Here is a 16,347-nt window from a genome sequence, read left to right as displayed (position 1 = left end):
CAGATTACCTGTGATGGAAAATTGGAGGAGCACGATGGGCAAAGAAGCACAATTCTGCTCCGATATCCTATGATTTAACGATCATGTCCCTTGCCATTAGCCATTGGACATTGACTCAAAGCCTTACTAAAGTGCCTATGGATGGCTTCTACCGTGTGGTGTTCACTAAAAGTCTTTGTTACCTCCTAACTTCCTTGTTACACAGCAGGAAATAAAGCAGAAAGACGCCTTCCTAACCATGTCATGCAAGTCATCTTTAGACTTTCGTTAGATGAAAATAGGACATTGTTCAGTCATTCCCTGTTCAGGTAACCAGATCGGAAATTTGATACCAACTCAATGGAGGCAAGTAAACGGGAAGGTTGAAGTTAAGACCTCTGTGCAAGTAGTTGTTGTCTGCTCATAACGTGAGAGAGAGAGAGAGAGAGAGAGAGAGAGAGAGAGAGAGAGAGAGAGAGAGAGAGAGAGAGAGAGAGAGAGAGAGAGAGAGAGAGAGAGAGAGAGAGAGAGAGAGAGAGAGAGAGAGAGAGAGAGAGGAACGTTATGGAATAATTCATTTTGTGAGGATTGATTTGAAGGCAGGGATGAAACTTCTTCAAGTCAACCGAGGGCCGCACTTTAGTACGAGTTCCACAATGGAAACAGAATGATGAGACATTCTCCAATAAACCGAGGCACGCTCATTGCTACGAGTGTCATAATGGGCACGGAGCGGTGCACTGCAGGAGCAGGAAGAAGTGTGATTGACAGGTGCGCTTGAACACATCCGCTGTTTTCCATGTACTTATAGCGACGCTCGAAAGGCAATGCTGTATACCTGAAAGTAAATCGGGAGGAAAAAAATTACAACTTTTCACTTGCTACTTTTGTTCAAAGAGGGACGGATGGAGAAACACCGCTAGAATTGCACCAGGTCTGAGAATATCTCTGGTTAAATAGACTGCATCGCACGTCACGGGTGTGGGGTGGTCAAGCCATTCACTGGCAGAGCTCAGGTTCCTGACAAACGGCCCATGTGTGCGCTGGAATACATTGTTCTTCAAACTGTCCACAGATCTCGCTAATCTCCCGAGGACACGTTCCGTTTTTGAGCACAGGTCTCTGGAATACCGCTGTGGATCTTTTAAAGTGTTTGGAGGAGTAACTGCAGTGCAATTTATGGTAACAAATGTCAGCTGTCACTGTGATTTCCATCACTCTAACCGCCCGGAATGACTGGAAAATCGCAAGAAAAGAATAAACGAATGTTCCCTATTAATAAAGAACTGTTCTCCATTTGCCCTGCCGGAACAAACTCCTTCCCTCAATTTCGGATGTGAATGTGCTCCGTCAAATGTTACAAAATAAATCAAGATGAATGCCTACTTTAAAAGCATCACAATGTAAAAAATATCTTAAGTAACTAGCTGAAGCCAGGCATCATGTAAAATAACATGAACAAATAAATCACATCATTTTTTATTTAAAGTAAGTAGATGGCATTATCCCTTGAGGTGTCACATTCTTGACACGGGGACAGTGAGTAAAATAGTTTAACGTCACTGTTTTTGTAGCAGGTTGTCACTAATGTCCCTGACGTGATAGCCACGCTAATTGCCTCAGTGGAATTGCTCTCACCTCAATAAAATTCTGCTAAACCGATCATCAATCCGTCTGAGCAGCTGAAACGTTCTGTACAACTGAAAGATGCTTCTGACGGAATATGGGATATCTGGCGATTTACTACATCGCGGCTATTTTCTATCCCACACTGGTAGCGGTTGGTGTCCCCGGTAAGATGCCGGAGCTGGTTACTTTATGTATAGTGCCGTCATTACTCTGCTGCGGTATCCACATTGTTACGAAGCAGCTTGTCTCCGGAATGGAGGATTCAGGCATCTAATGGTTTTATTTCCATTTTCCATACTTCGATCGCAGTGTCTTCTTGTTTATGTCAATTAAGTTGCTGCCGGTATTTTCGCTGCTTCATAATTTCACCTCGCTGGGCTTTCTGAAGATATGCTGTCTTTGCTTTTCTAGGTCCGAGTCTCTATCAGTGCAGACGCCGCGACCTTGTAACCACGTGGCAACTTATTTCCGACACCGAGATCTGTTCTGCTATATGTCAGTAAATGGGAGCTCGTGCTTTGCATCTCCTTGATGCCACTTTGACACCGCTACAAATAATCCCGTCAGCTCTTTCACCTCTAATAAAGCAAATGCTGTTATTTACGGTGGCTATCGACGTTTTTCCCTTACGTGAGTCGGTGAACTCTGATGCCTCACTCTCAGGTGTAGGAAGGTGGTGAATCCACTGACACTCACATCCGTCATTGTCCTCCAGCCGGAGCGCAGCGACCGAGACCGCGCACACTGGATTCCCGCATCTCACATCCAAACAGAGCATACCCACCAGAGCATCGGTAGAGTGGGGGCATTCGGGGAATTGCTGCTGCCCATATTTCTCTTTTGTTTCCAATTCCTTACAGTTAATTTAATGCCGATTTGATCCTCTCTCGGATAAAATGCATCACTTGTTACCTGCTTTGTGTGGCAGCAACGGATCTGATGGTCGTTATCGTTATTGCTTCAGTGGATCAGACCAACAATATCTCCATTTATTCTAATTACATTTCTATTTTTTTCCCAATTTCTTGCAGATAATTTAACAGATTGTGATCCTATCTCGGGGAAAATGCGGACTCTCCAAATGCATCACCCGTTACCTGGTTGGAATGGCAGCAGCGGATTTGATGGCGGTAATATTTTTCGCTTTGGTGGAACAGACCAACAATATCTACATTTATTCCAGATCCCTGCTCATCACTCCTGTGTGTGCTCTGACACTTGTATTTAGTGTCTTAACAAAATACTGTTCTGTTTGGTTCACGGTCAGCTTTACCTTCGATCGCTTCATCGCAATATGTTGCCAAACGCTTCGGAAACGATACTGCACCGAGAGAACGGCAACGGTGGTTATCGTGACCCTGGTCAGAGTGAGCTGCGGGAGAAGTGTCCAGTTTTATTTTTCCCTGGAACCTTACGTCATCATTGACAACACGCCGTGGCGGTGCACTGGCACATATGAATACGCCACTTCACCCGTGTGGAGAGGATACAAATTACTGGACAGTATTTTAAAAGCATTGCTACCAATCGGCTGAATTCTAGTGTTTAACGTGTTAACGGTAAGGTATATTGTTGTGGCGAATAGAGTCCGCAGAAGGCTTCCGCACAGCAGAGACAATCAGAAAGATGCCGAGGTGTAAATCCGCAGAAAATCCATGATTTTGTTGTTTTTTATACCAGCTAATTTCATATTATTTTGGATGCCCTATGTAGCCCATTCCCTGAAATGGCAGGCGCACGAGTATTATTACCTGGAGAGATATTTAAGTTCCCCTGTGTACGTCCTACAACAATTTGGGTTCATGTTGCAAATGCTCAGTGTGTGCATCAATTCTTGTATCTATACACTGACACAGAGGAAATTCAGGAAAGAGCTGAGGAATGGAATGAAGTACGTGTTTACATTAAATGGCCATCTGTGTAGATAACGCCCGCGTCTAATGACAATCTAGCGGAGTTTTCAAATAAAGCCGTTTTACAATGTTTATAAGGTTTGGTAAATACGTCAAAAGTTCAAGCAATCAAATGCCTGGTCATTTGCAGAATTGGCGGAAGACTGCAGACTTCATACGGATCAGGTGGGTAGCAATGCAAACGTTCAATGCTGCTGGCGTGATTGTAACAATGGTTGAAGTGTGTTCCAAACTATCACAGACACTCGACTGTCACAAGCGCAGGGATGGCTGCAGGAATTTCGGTGTTTTAGATTTTGAAAATGGACATAGTCGGGTAACACAGTGTAAAGGAGTGAGATGGCAAATCAGGAATAATATCGCAGATGCAGAAAGGGAGAACAAGGTGGAGCGTTGGTTTGTTAATAGGCTGTGGGACGAACAGATGAACATGAAGGGCGAGATCACCCCACTTGAGGCATTCTATACAGCCGCCCACCAGATTAAACAAAAATAAAATGGCAACGGGAACAGTGAGGAATCCATCGGGAAGCGGAGCTTGGACATCGGCTATGTTATTGGCAAGGGTAACAGAAAAATCCACAGTATTATTTGGCACCTCCCCAGGGAAAAAGGTTTAGGTATGGCATAATTGCTCGGATATGTCCATGAAGGATTCATTTCACGTAATGAAGACAGGCGGACGAGCGAACAGGCCATACAGGAACTAATACTAGAAAAGGAGATGGATCAGGTGACAGATCTCTCCGCGGGTCAGCATTTCAGAACGACAGGGCAGAACTCCCTGACATTTACCTTGTACAGGGATGGAACAAGAGAGTATGGGATGTATTTAGTTGGGGGTCTGCGATGTAAGGTGCTGCCTGGTAGGAACTTGAGAAGGTAAATTGGGAAATGATGTACTCAGGGAAATGCGCTTCAGATACATGGAGATTGTTCAGGGAGCACTGACATGGGGTTCAGTATAGGCTCTCCCATTGACGCAGGGAAAGAATGATAGCGTAGGTTAACCCTGGGTGACAAGAAAGTTGGAACAACTTATCAAGAGGGAGTAAAGAGGAAGTCCTAATGTAGACAGGAAAGAATTTAACAATGGACTTAGAAGAGTTGGAAGTCTTGGGCTAGTTGTACTGCGAAGAACAGGAGGAGACTGGAGAGAGTGTGGGCAGACAAGAGGTAAAAGTGGAAAAGTTGAGTCTGGAGTCAAGGAGACAGTGAAGCTCCTCACTGAATGCATCGATCAATGTGAACACAGCGGGAAAAGGCAGATACGCCAGAACATGCCGACGCTCAGAAAGAGGATGCGATGGAAATTTGGAGGACATTATGAAGATGATTCCCCCGTGCCGGAAGGGATATAGTCCAGGTCCTTTGCGAAAGCGAGCGAAGTTATTTCTGAGCTTTTTGGCAGGATATTTGTGTCTTCGCTTGCCACGGAAGTAGAACTAGATGATTGGAGAGAGGGTGGAAAGTGTTATTCATCCGCTGAAGAAAGATAATAACTATATTTGTTGGAATTATAGACCAGTGAGTCTTACGTCAGTAGTGGGTAAACAATTAGAGAAGATTATTGTAGACGGAATTTATGAGTATTTGGAGAAACATTGTCTCTTTCCTTGGAGTCAGCATGGCGTTTGGAAGGGCATGTCGTCTTTTATGGGCCAGATTGAACAATTTGAAAAAACTTTGAATAAAACAAACAGAAGAATCAGGACGGCGGATCTGGGTGCATTAATTTAGTCAGGCCTTTGATGAGTTCCCCACATTCAGAGAGTCAGGAGGCATGGGATCGAGGGGAAACTGGCTGCGTTGATTCAGAACTGGCTTACTCACAGAAGGCAGATAATGTAGCAGATAAAGTGAATTCTGGCTGAAAAACTGCGGGCAACCGTATTCTGCAAATAGGTTCGAAATTCTGGTACACTTTTCAACTCTATTTAGACTCTACAGTTACAGTGCTCCAAAAAACAGGGCTGAGGGAAATGTTCGATTTAATCTGAAAGCCCAGCAGATAACCCGGGATAATTAGTTTAATTAGGGCTGACGCTGTAAGCAAATCGCTGAGCTAATGCCTGCACCATCATGTTATCAACTGGCAGTAATTTACATATTATAGGGAAGATGCTAGTTTCTGAAATTTGTGCTGACGATGTAAGCAAATCATTGAACTACTGATTTCAAAAGACTTCAAAAGAATCTTTTCTAATGGAACCCTACAACTTAAAACCAGCATTACCAAGTGTTGAGTAGCAGCTTTCAGTGCTCAGTAAAATATCCAGCCTTCCAAAATGGCCATTCCAAATTGCCAATTCAAGTACGCACCAATTTATTCTAATGCCAATTTACCTCTGAATACTGGTTTTACCGTATCGGGTGGAGACACGCTGATATTTCGATTCCTTTAACATGGCCGTTGTTAAATCCGTGTCTCGCTGTGAAATCAATAAAAAATGAAACATACAAAAACAAAAAAACGCAGTGAGCGCAAAACAAACAGCCGTGCTCACACTTGCCTTCGTTCAAGACCATGGCAGACAATTTGAAAATACATAATAAACAACTTCCAAAGCAAAAGGCCTGAGCACGTATTCGAAAGAATTTGGAGAGTGAGATGTGGAGAGCTGAGGTTCACACACACTGACACATCATATAATTTCGGAAAGATACGCAACCTCCAAATTACACACCAGTTCCTGGAAAATAGTTCTCTCAAGTAGACAGAAGTTTTCTGCCGCGTGTATGGTGAAAACAAAGACGAATTCAATCATCCCTCCAACATCAACTGAAGTCACGCATCACTCCAGGAAAGTCATTTATGACCATAATCTTTATGTCTCTCTCTTTAAACTGAATTCACATATGTCTGATCCTCATGTAATATTTAAAAACTGCAATGGATTCATATTTTTAAAAAAATGCATTTTCAAAAAAAATGCATATCGCAGAAAATGGCATTCTCTCATTTGTTCAACAAATATCTGTAATGGCAATCATACACCTCTTAATAAAGCCTTTCAACACCAGGACGACGAGACCCAGAAAGTAATATTCAACACTCGAGGGCAATTCCTCATTATGTAATTCTTGACGAGTTCCTACCGAGCAAAACTATCGATATCGCTCTGTGGCCGTCATTGACATATATGGCCTTTTGTTGTTCTCCCGCAATTTATTATCAGGCGCATTGAGAGTAGTCTGGGAAAGGAGGGCGTCGTAGCTGTAAACAACTAATCGACTGGACTTTAATAGTAAGATATGGCACACTAGATAGGACATAGATTCTCGGCCCGAAAGGTCGACTGTACTTCATGCTGTAGATGCTGCCTGGCCTGCTGCGTTCCACCAGCATTTTGTGTATGTCAATTCAGAGTCCACGCCCTTTACATAACGAATGGCTAATTGTTTGAGAATGGTCTCAGATTTAGCAGATCATTACCTGAAACTCCCTGTGTCCAAATTCAGTTGCTCTGATAAGATTAACCAAGAGCAAGAATTAGTTCAGAGTCCACAAAATGGGGAGGGGGGTGTGGGGGACAAAGAGAATTGGTTTGTCTGTTTCTTCTGTCCTTGATTAGACTGTAGTTTCTTTTGGCCAACAGGGTGTTTTATGTGCCTTGCCATCTGCCATTAGCCAGTGTCTTTCTCGGGTCAGCTGTCGGCTGAATGTTCTGGGGTGGATTATTGACATTTGCAGAGGCGGTTGGGGGAAGATGAGAAGTGAGAGTAAGAAATGTAAGGGGGGAATGAAGTAAAATATCTCCTAAGAATATATTTTCCTTAACGAAACGTATTCTTTCGGGAAAATATCTTGGTCCGATTCCGAAATTAAACTTTACAAAGAAAAATAAGAACTGAAATAACAAATTTAGAAAACAGCATCTACACTGAAACAGAGTAAGATCAACATTACCTAGGACAGAAGATGAGGAATTACAGACGTTAAAAATTTACACAAGTCAGAAAAAACTACTAAAGATATATTATCTTTAAACATACACAGGATTCTGTGCTCCATGCAAACATATGCAATTGTGATTTGAAGTGCACAACAGAAAACTTCAATTAGGCCAACTCAGAAAAATCATTCATCACTATTGAAGAAAACGTTAAGTAGTGGAATGATTATGACCCTCCATGGAAGACACCCAATAACCCGTGCAGACTAGATGTTTGTCAAGGAAGCATCGAACGCCCGACTTAAGTTGGGAGACGTCTTCACAGACAGAAAAGCCCCTTAAAGAAATACAGAACAGGGTGGTTAACATAAAACTTTTCAAAAGTACATACAAGACTAACAAAGAATGTGATGAATGCCGAAAATGCCAAGAGAAACCAGACACAGTCCAATATTTTCCGGGATACTGCAGCAATATAACTCAATCTGATTACTTACAAAGGAACACTAAACTGACAAATATCATTCACCAGATTCTTGCTCTAAGCCCATGAATGACCACTAGAACTTCATAAAGGCACTATAAGTTCAAGCTTGATCTCGTTTCAGAATCAAAATCTTACAAGTTATAGATAATCAATAGATTATTACATATAGGACATCCAGATATAATATTACTGGATTAACAAGGAGGAACAAATCGCTCAATATATAAAACCATTCCCAACACACACACGTCCCTCGAGCAATGGAGCATGTCGCCACAGGCATTGTTGCTGTCATCAGTCAGACAACTGAATTAATTTCTGTCAATCAGCTTCGAAATTTTGCTACTTTGTCATTCATTGCCATACCCCGCTGCTGATTCCTTTCTCATCATCATACGTTCTTACCTCGACCATCGTCCAGAGATCCAAACTCTGCCCTGTGTTGACCAGCCTTTGGTTTCTGACCCTGCTTCATTGAGCATCCAACTGATGGTTTCTCATTCTGCTTTCAGACTTTAGAGGAGAGTAGTATTTTCTGACTGCCCTTTCGAAGCAGGGAGAATGACCTATAAAGTGAAAATGAGTCGTGATTAAGGTTGTTAACCAAGAATGTCATTCTTCCTCAGCCCAGAGATTAGAGGGACGAAGAACATCTCAGACAGAACTGCACTCAGATTGACGTCTTCAGTGTGCAGAAAATTCGAGGGAAACCTCTTCACCCACAGAGTGGTGACTGTTTGGAAGCCATCACCACAGGGAGAGCGAGAGATAAACAACAGCCGAGGAGTTAAAAGAACTATCGTAGAACTGAATCACTGGCAGGATCTAGTTGGCCTGAGTTGCCTCTATACTGTACACTAGTTGAGTTATAATTTCACTAAGTACTGGAGACAGAGTTTAACATAAACTGATTTATTTCTCTCAGATCCAGAATATTAAATTCCAGCCCCATTAAACGTGAATATGCACAGACAAAATTTCTCTCATGCCCAGTGTACAGGGTGCGGAACTCGGTGTGGTGAGCAACAGCAATAACTGCAGAGTTCAGCACCGACAGTCACTGTCGAATTTGCATTCAACGGTGATGGACAAATATCCAGCATGCAGCTTGATGACAGTTGCTCTCCAGTGTGAACCCGGTAGTGTGCCACACGTCTAACACGCTGTAAGGTTTCAATGGTCAAGTAAATGCCTCTGGGTAATGTTTGTCAGATGACGTTATGGTTTCTCTGTAGCAGCAATGTTTAGGTTGTGACTGGAGATAACAGGCTATTGGAATGTGGGGCTATGCAGCGACGGAAATGTTCTTTCTTGTGAGTCTGGAAGAGAGATTTTCGTGGTCTTTTGCTCGGGAGATGAGAAGACGCCAATGGAGAGAATGGGCCCTTTCTCTTTGTTTTTATTATTTCAGTAACCGTATAGTTAAAGAAAGAATTATAAAGCTCAATCGTTTAATCGCATATTGGGTACTGTTTGTTATTTGGGGAATTGATTTGTAACAGGGAAGACATCACACAACATCCACCCAAACGAGATTTCCTAAGCTTGGCCGGGCTGGTGGGGGCATGTCCTATCACCCCCTTTTTTGAGCTACTAGCCGAAGAGAGAGTTACATAAGGTTAGAAGATTGAGTGCCTCCCTTACCATATTCACAGCAGGTGAACGACTTCTCCCCAGTGTGAACCTGGTAGTGTGTCCTAAGGACAGATAACTGAATGAATCCTTTACAATGATGTAGATTTTTGTTGATTTGGCTGAGAGAATCTCTTCCCAAGGTCTGCAAAGGAGAATGGCCTCTCCCCGTGTGAAATGACTGCTGTCTCAGTAGATGAGATGATTGAGTGAATCCCTTCCCACAGTCTGAGAAGGTTAATGTCTTCTCTCCAGTGAGAACTCGCAGATGAACCTTCAGTTGGGATGACTGAGTGAAACCTTTCCCACACACTGAGCAGGTGAACGGCCGGTCGCCAGTGTGAACTCGCTGGTGCATCAGTAGGCTGAATGACTGAGTGAATCCTTTCCCATACTCTGAGCTAGTGAATGGCCTCTCCCCAGTGTGAACTCGCTGATGTACCTTCAGTTTGGGTGACCGACTGAATCCCTCCCCAGAGTCTGAGTAGGTGAGCAGCCACTGCCCCTTGTGAACTGACCGGTGTTTCAGTATGTAGGATGAAATAATGAATCCCTTCCCACAGTCTGTGCAGGTGAACGGCCTCTCCCCAGTATGAACTCGCTGATGTACGTTCAGTTCGGATGACCGACTGAATCACTCCCCAGAGTCTGAGTAGGTGAGTAGCCACTCCCCGGTGTGCACTGACCGGTGTCACAGTATGTAGGATGAAATAATGATCCCTTCCCTCAGTCTGTGCAGGTGAACGGCCTCTCCCCAGTATGAACTCGCTGATGTACCTTCAGTTTAGATGAGCAAGGGAATCCCTTCTCACAGTCTGAGCAGGTGAACGGCCGCTCGCCAGTGTGAACTCGCTGATGTACCTTCAGTTCGGATGACGAAGTGAATCCCTTCCCACAGTCTGAGCAGGTGAATGGGCGGTCTCCGGTGTGAATTCTCTGCTGAGCCATTAAGTCATATAACAAAGTTAATCCTTCCCCACAACTTCAGCAGATGACCAGCCTCTGCCCAGTGTGAACTGACTGGTGTGTCCACAGGTGGGATGACTGACTAGATCTCTTCTAACCCATAGAACAGGTGAATGGCTTTGTCCAGTGTGAACCTGCTGATGTACTTTCATCAGATGACCTTGAGTCCTCACAGTCTGAAAAGGTTTGTAACAGCAGATCTGAGATGGTCATAAAATTCTGTTACAGCAGCAACAACACAAAATGCTGGAAGGACTCAGCAGATACTGTGTGTGGTGATTGGATACAGGATCTGTAGAACTTATTTCGTCTTTGTGCATCAGCAAAGTGACTATTGTCCTGTCTATTATATCTCTGTTCGCACATGTGTTACCGTGTTTTTATGTCTGGGAGTTGGTGGGGGGGGGGGTGGTGGGGGGAGAGAGAAGAGAGAGAGAGAGAGAGAGAGAGAGAGAGAGAGAATGCGGCATCGGAGGGAAAGTGAGAGAGAGGTAGCGCAAGAGAGAGAGGGAGCATCGTGAGAGATAGGTGGTGCGAGAAAGAGCGAGATAGAGAGGATTAAATCAGGAAGGGGTGTTGTCATATGACGTGTTGATACAAGGGAGCGGTTGATTTCAGATCGAAGAGCGTTAAGGTCGCTAAATTCTTCAGGGTATGTAGTTCATGAGGGGACACAGACTACATGAAGGCAAACATGCATTTAATATTGTGATCAGGGTCAGCACACATAGTGAAATGAGAGGTCTGTCCCTGTGCTTCCACTGTTAATGTTGAAAATATCTAGCACGGTATCAGAAGGGCACTGGCATTTATAACTGGCGTCAGCATGCTATAAGGGAAAGGCCATTGAACAGAACTGGAACGGCTGAGATTTTTATTATATTCTGACACTTAACTGGCTTTGCCCTGTGAGATCAGAGACTGATACGAACCCTGCAATGAAAAGCAATTTAAAAATAATACAATCCTCACTCTGTTCGGCACTCCATGACGAGCCATTAGAGCTGACTAAATGCAGAACGAAAACGGAAAAGCATGGATCCCGCAAGCCCTGCACTGCACTTTGCGGCCACATTACCAGCACCGTCGAGTGGCCGGGCAAGGAAAGGCAGGAAGGACTGCACATTGCACTGACAAGAATACACCGCTGAATACACCAGCCACCTGCAACACTGGAAGAACACAGACCGACAATCCAGCTCCGGACTGCATGGACACTCCCCAGTGGAGCTCTGGCACTGCAGGCAGGGAAGAGCAGAAGTACAAATCAAACACAAAAGCTGCTGCAACTCAGTTTGTTGAGGAAGGGGAGGATGTTACCGTGTATAAACATGCCGTGCATACGGTATTGTCCAAGAACAGTCAACAGTTGACCACCAGGAAAATTAGCGCTACAGTACTCGGGCACAGTTCAATAAAACCATGAGGACTGTGCTGTGAAAACCCGGGCCTGTGCACACCCAGCACTGTACTCCACCGGGAATACAAGTAGTACATTACAGTACACTGCCCCAGCACTTCAAGGACAGGCATTTTTCCAACCCTGACACTGGACTGCAATTCATGGACACTATTTGTTTCTTCCCTTCCGCTGCGCATCGTTCAAGACAAAACAGAAACTTGATAAGACATTGAATAGTATAACACTTTACAGGCCCTTCGGCCCACAATCTTGTACCGACCCTCAAACCCTGCCTGCCATATAACTGCCCACCTCACATTCCTTCATATACCTGTCTAGTAGTCTCTTAAACTTCACTAGTGTATCTGCCTCCACCACTGACACAGATTCCACACACCAACCGCTCTCTGAGTGAAACTCCTTCCTCTAATATTCCCCTTGAACATCCTTCTACTTATCTTAAAGGCATGTCCTCTTCCCTGGGGAAGAGGCGCTGGCTATCCACTCTATATATTCCTCTTAATATCTTGTACACCTCTATCATGTCTCCTCTCATCCTCCTTCTCTCCAAAGAGTAAAGCCCTCGCTTCCTTAATCTCTGATTATAATCCATACTCTCTGAACCAGGCAGCATCCTGGCAAATATACTCTGTACCCTTTCCAATGCTTCCACATCCTTCCTATAATGAGGCGAACAGAACTGGACACAATACTCCAAGTGTGGCCTAACCAGAGGTTTATAAAGTTGCATCATTACATCGCGTCTCTTAAACTCTATCCCTCGACTTATGAAACTAACACCCCATAAGCTTTCTGAACTACCCTATCTAACTGTGAGGGAACTTTCAGGGATCTGTGGGCATGTACCCCCAGATCCCTCTGCTCCTCCACACTATCAAGTATCCTGCCATTTACTTTGTACTCCGCCTTGGAGTTTGTCTTTCCAAAGTGTACCACCTCACACTTCTCCGGGTTGAACTCAATCTGTCACTTCTTAGCCCAATTCTGCATCCTATCAATGTCTCACTGCAGTATTTGACAATCCGCTACACTATCCACAACAGCACCAACCTTTGTGTCGTCTACAAACTTGCCAACCCACCCTTCTACCCACACATCCAGGTTGTTAATAAATACCACGAAAACTAGAGGTCCCAGAACAGATCCTTGTGGGACATCACTAGTCACAGCCCTCCAATCTGCATGTACTCCCTCCACCACGACCCTCTGCCTTCTGCAGGCAAACCTATTCTGAATTCACTTGGCGAAACGTTTTGGATACCATGCCTTCTGAGTCTCTGAATACGCCTACCGTGTGAAACCTTGTCAAATGCCTTACCAAAATTGATGAAGGAGAACATTGGGAATTGTTTGCTTCAATTTCCAAAGGTTTTTGAAATGCCATCCTAAGAGAGAGAAACGGAAATGTAAGCACGATAGGGAAGCTTGAAAAAGCAGCGGAGTATTACGTGGCTATAATTATCCCAATATAGACTTGGATTCTTAGTGTATACGCTTAGCGGAGCAAAACTTATTACAAGTATCCTGGAAAATTTGCCAGTATTTACAACCCATACTGTCTCAGTTATGGAGTATAATGAAATCCCCTAACACGTCATGACTCTGAGGACGACCAGAGCAGTTTGGAGGCAGGAAGCGAGATCTTGCTGTGGTTGACTGGGTGAAGGACAAGACTAGCAAGTTTCAGGAAGCCTGATGTATCCGAGATTCCGGGGTTAGGGTTGGCAAAGAGGATGCCAAACACAGCTCATCAGCAATATTGTACGAGTTAATCACTTGAGAACGACAAGCATGCACGTGCTATTAAAGTTATCGAGGGGTTCGGGCGGTGGGAAAAGTGGTCATGAGAAGCATCTTGAAGGCAAGATGAGACAGATAACCAAGAGATTCTCTAGATATCTTATGAGCTTGATATATCTTATCATCCTTCCTGCACAGACTGTGGGATTGGATTCACTCGGTCATCTCAACTGAAAGTCCATCAGCAATTCCACACTGGGGCAAGGCCACTCACCTGTTCTGTATGTGGGAAATGATTTAGTTGGTCATCGCATCTGTGGACACACCAGTCAGATCACTCTGAGGAGATGCCGGTCACCTGCTGAATTTGTGGGAAGGGTTCACTTGGTCATCTGACCTGATGACTCGCCAGCAAGTTCACAATGGGGAGCGGCCGTTCACCTGCTCAGATTGTGGGAAGGGATTCACTTGGTCATCTCACCTACAGAGTCACCAGCCAGTTCACACAGGGGAGTGGCCGTTCAGTTGCTCAGACTTTGGGAAGGGATTCACTCGGAGATTTCAACTGACGGTACATCGGAAAATTCAACTGGGGAGAGGCCGTTCACCTGCTCAGACTGCGGGAAGGGATTCGCTCTGTCATCTCAACTGAAGACACACCAGTCAGTTCACACTGGGGAGAAGCCGTTTACCTGCTCATATTGTGGGAAGGGATTCACTCAGTTCTCCAGTCTACAGACACACCAGTCAGCACACACAGGGAAGTGGCTATTTCAACTGCCCAGACTGTGGGAAAGGATTCAGTCACTCATCCACCCTCAAGAGACACCAGTCAGTTCACGCTGGAGTATGGCTGTTCACCTGCTCAGACTGTGGGAAGGTATTCACTCGGTCATTTCGACTGAAGGTTCAACAGAGAGTTCACCCTGGGGAGAGGCCGTTCACCTGTTCTTTGTGGGAAGGGATTCACACAGTTATCTAGCCTACAAGCACACCAGCCATTTCATACTGTGGAGAAGCCATTCATCTGCTCAGACTGCAGGAAGGGATTCACTCGGTCATCCGACCTACTGGCACACCAGTCAGTACACATTAAAAAGAGGCCATTCACCTGCTCGCACTGAGAGAAGGGATTCAACCAGATATTTGGCCTAAGGGACACCAGCGAGTTCGCAGTGGAGATGTTGTTCACATGTTGTGACTGTGGAAGGGACGGTTCAGAGACGGTTTCAATAAGTTTACAACTGTGTTGAACTCTGCAATTTTTCCTGTTGCTGATCCAGTTCTGCACCCTGGTCACTTGCATTGGAGGAGTTTTTTTCTGCTGCATATTCAACTTTAATGGGACTGGATCTGAGACAAATAAATCAGTTTTATTTTAAACTCTGTCTCCGGTACTTAGTGAATTTATAACAGAACCAGTGTACAATAGAGGGTCTACTCAGGCCAGCTGGATCCTGCCAGTGACTCTGTTCCACGACAGTCCTTTTAAATCCTCCCCTGTTGTTCCCCTCTCGCTCTCCCTGCGGTGATGAGTTCCAAAGTCGCCACTCTGTGGGTGAAGAGGTTTCCCTTGAATTTTCTGCAAAGTGAAGAAGATGAGCTGACTGTAGTTCTGTCTGCCGTGTTCTTCACCCCTCAAATTCTGAGCTGAGGAAGAATGACATTTGTAGTTAATCTCCCTGTTCACGATTCAGTTCCACATTATGGTTCATTCTCCCTGCTTCTACAGGGCTGTTTTTAAACACCACTGTCCTCTAAAGACTGAAAGCGGAATGGGAAACCATCAGTTGAATTTTCAGTGAACCAGGGTCAGAAACCAGAGGCGGGTCTGCACAGGGCCGAGTTTGGGGCTCTGGAGGTTGATCGAGGTAAGAACGTATGATGAGGAGAAGGGAATCAGCCGCGGTGCGTGGCAACAAATGACAGAGTAGCAACATTTGGAAGCTGTTTGACAGAGTGAATAATTATGTTATCTGAATGATGACACAAATGCTGCCTGTTGTGAGGTGCTCCACTGGTGGAGGAACATGTGTATTGGGATGGTTTTATCGTTTGAAGGAGCTGTTCATGCTTGCTTATCGTGTAATATTTTATCCGGGTGGTTATTATGCATTGTCCTTTTTGAAATAATGTATTGATTATCGTATAATTTGTAAGAGTTTGACTCTTAAAACTGGATCAGGCTTGAATTGATTGTGTCTTTATGAAGTGATGGAGGTCATTCATCAGCTTGTATTTTAAAGCAAGATTTTGTTGAATGATATTTTCCAAGGTTGCTGCCGGATCCTGGAGTGTCTTGGATTGTGTCTGGTTTCCCTTGGCATTTTCTGCACTTACTACCTTGGTTGTACTTTATGTATTGTTGATTTTCTTTTTGTGTTAACCGCCTTTTCCTGTAATTCCCTCGGTTTCTGAGGAGTGGTCTCTAACTCTGAGTCGGGCACTAGATGTTTCTTTGTCAACACCTTGTCTGCTCAGATCACTGGGATGGCTTCCATGAGGGACATACTGATTACACTGATTAACGTTTTCCCCCAGAGAGATAATTCATTTTTCTGAGGTGGCCTCTCATTTAAGTTTGCTGCTGTGTACTTTACATCATAATTACACATAATACCATCATAAGACCAAAAGAATCACAGCAGAATTTGGACTTCAGGCCGATCGAGTCTGCTCGGC

This window comes from Hypanus sabinus, unplaced genomic scaffold (genome assembly GCF_030144855.1).
Source record: "Hypanus sabinus isolate sHypSab1 unplaced genomic scaffold, sHypSab1.hap1 scaffold_100, whole genome shotgun sequence".
Taxonomy (NCBI): domain Eukaryota; kingdom Metazoa; phylum Chordata; class Chondrichthyes; order Myliobatiformes; family Dasyatidae; genus Hypanus; species Hypanus sabinus.
The sequence above is the reverse complement of the archived record's forward strand: the minus strand, read 5'-3'. Positions refer to the sequence as shown.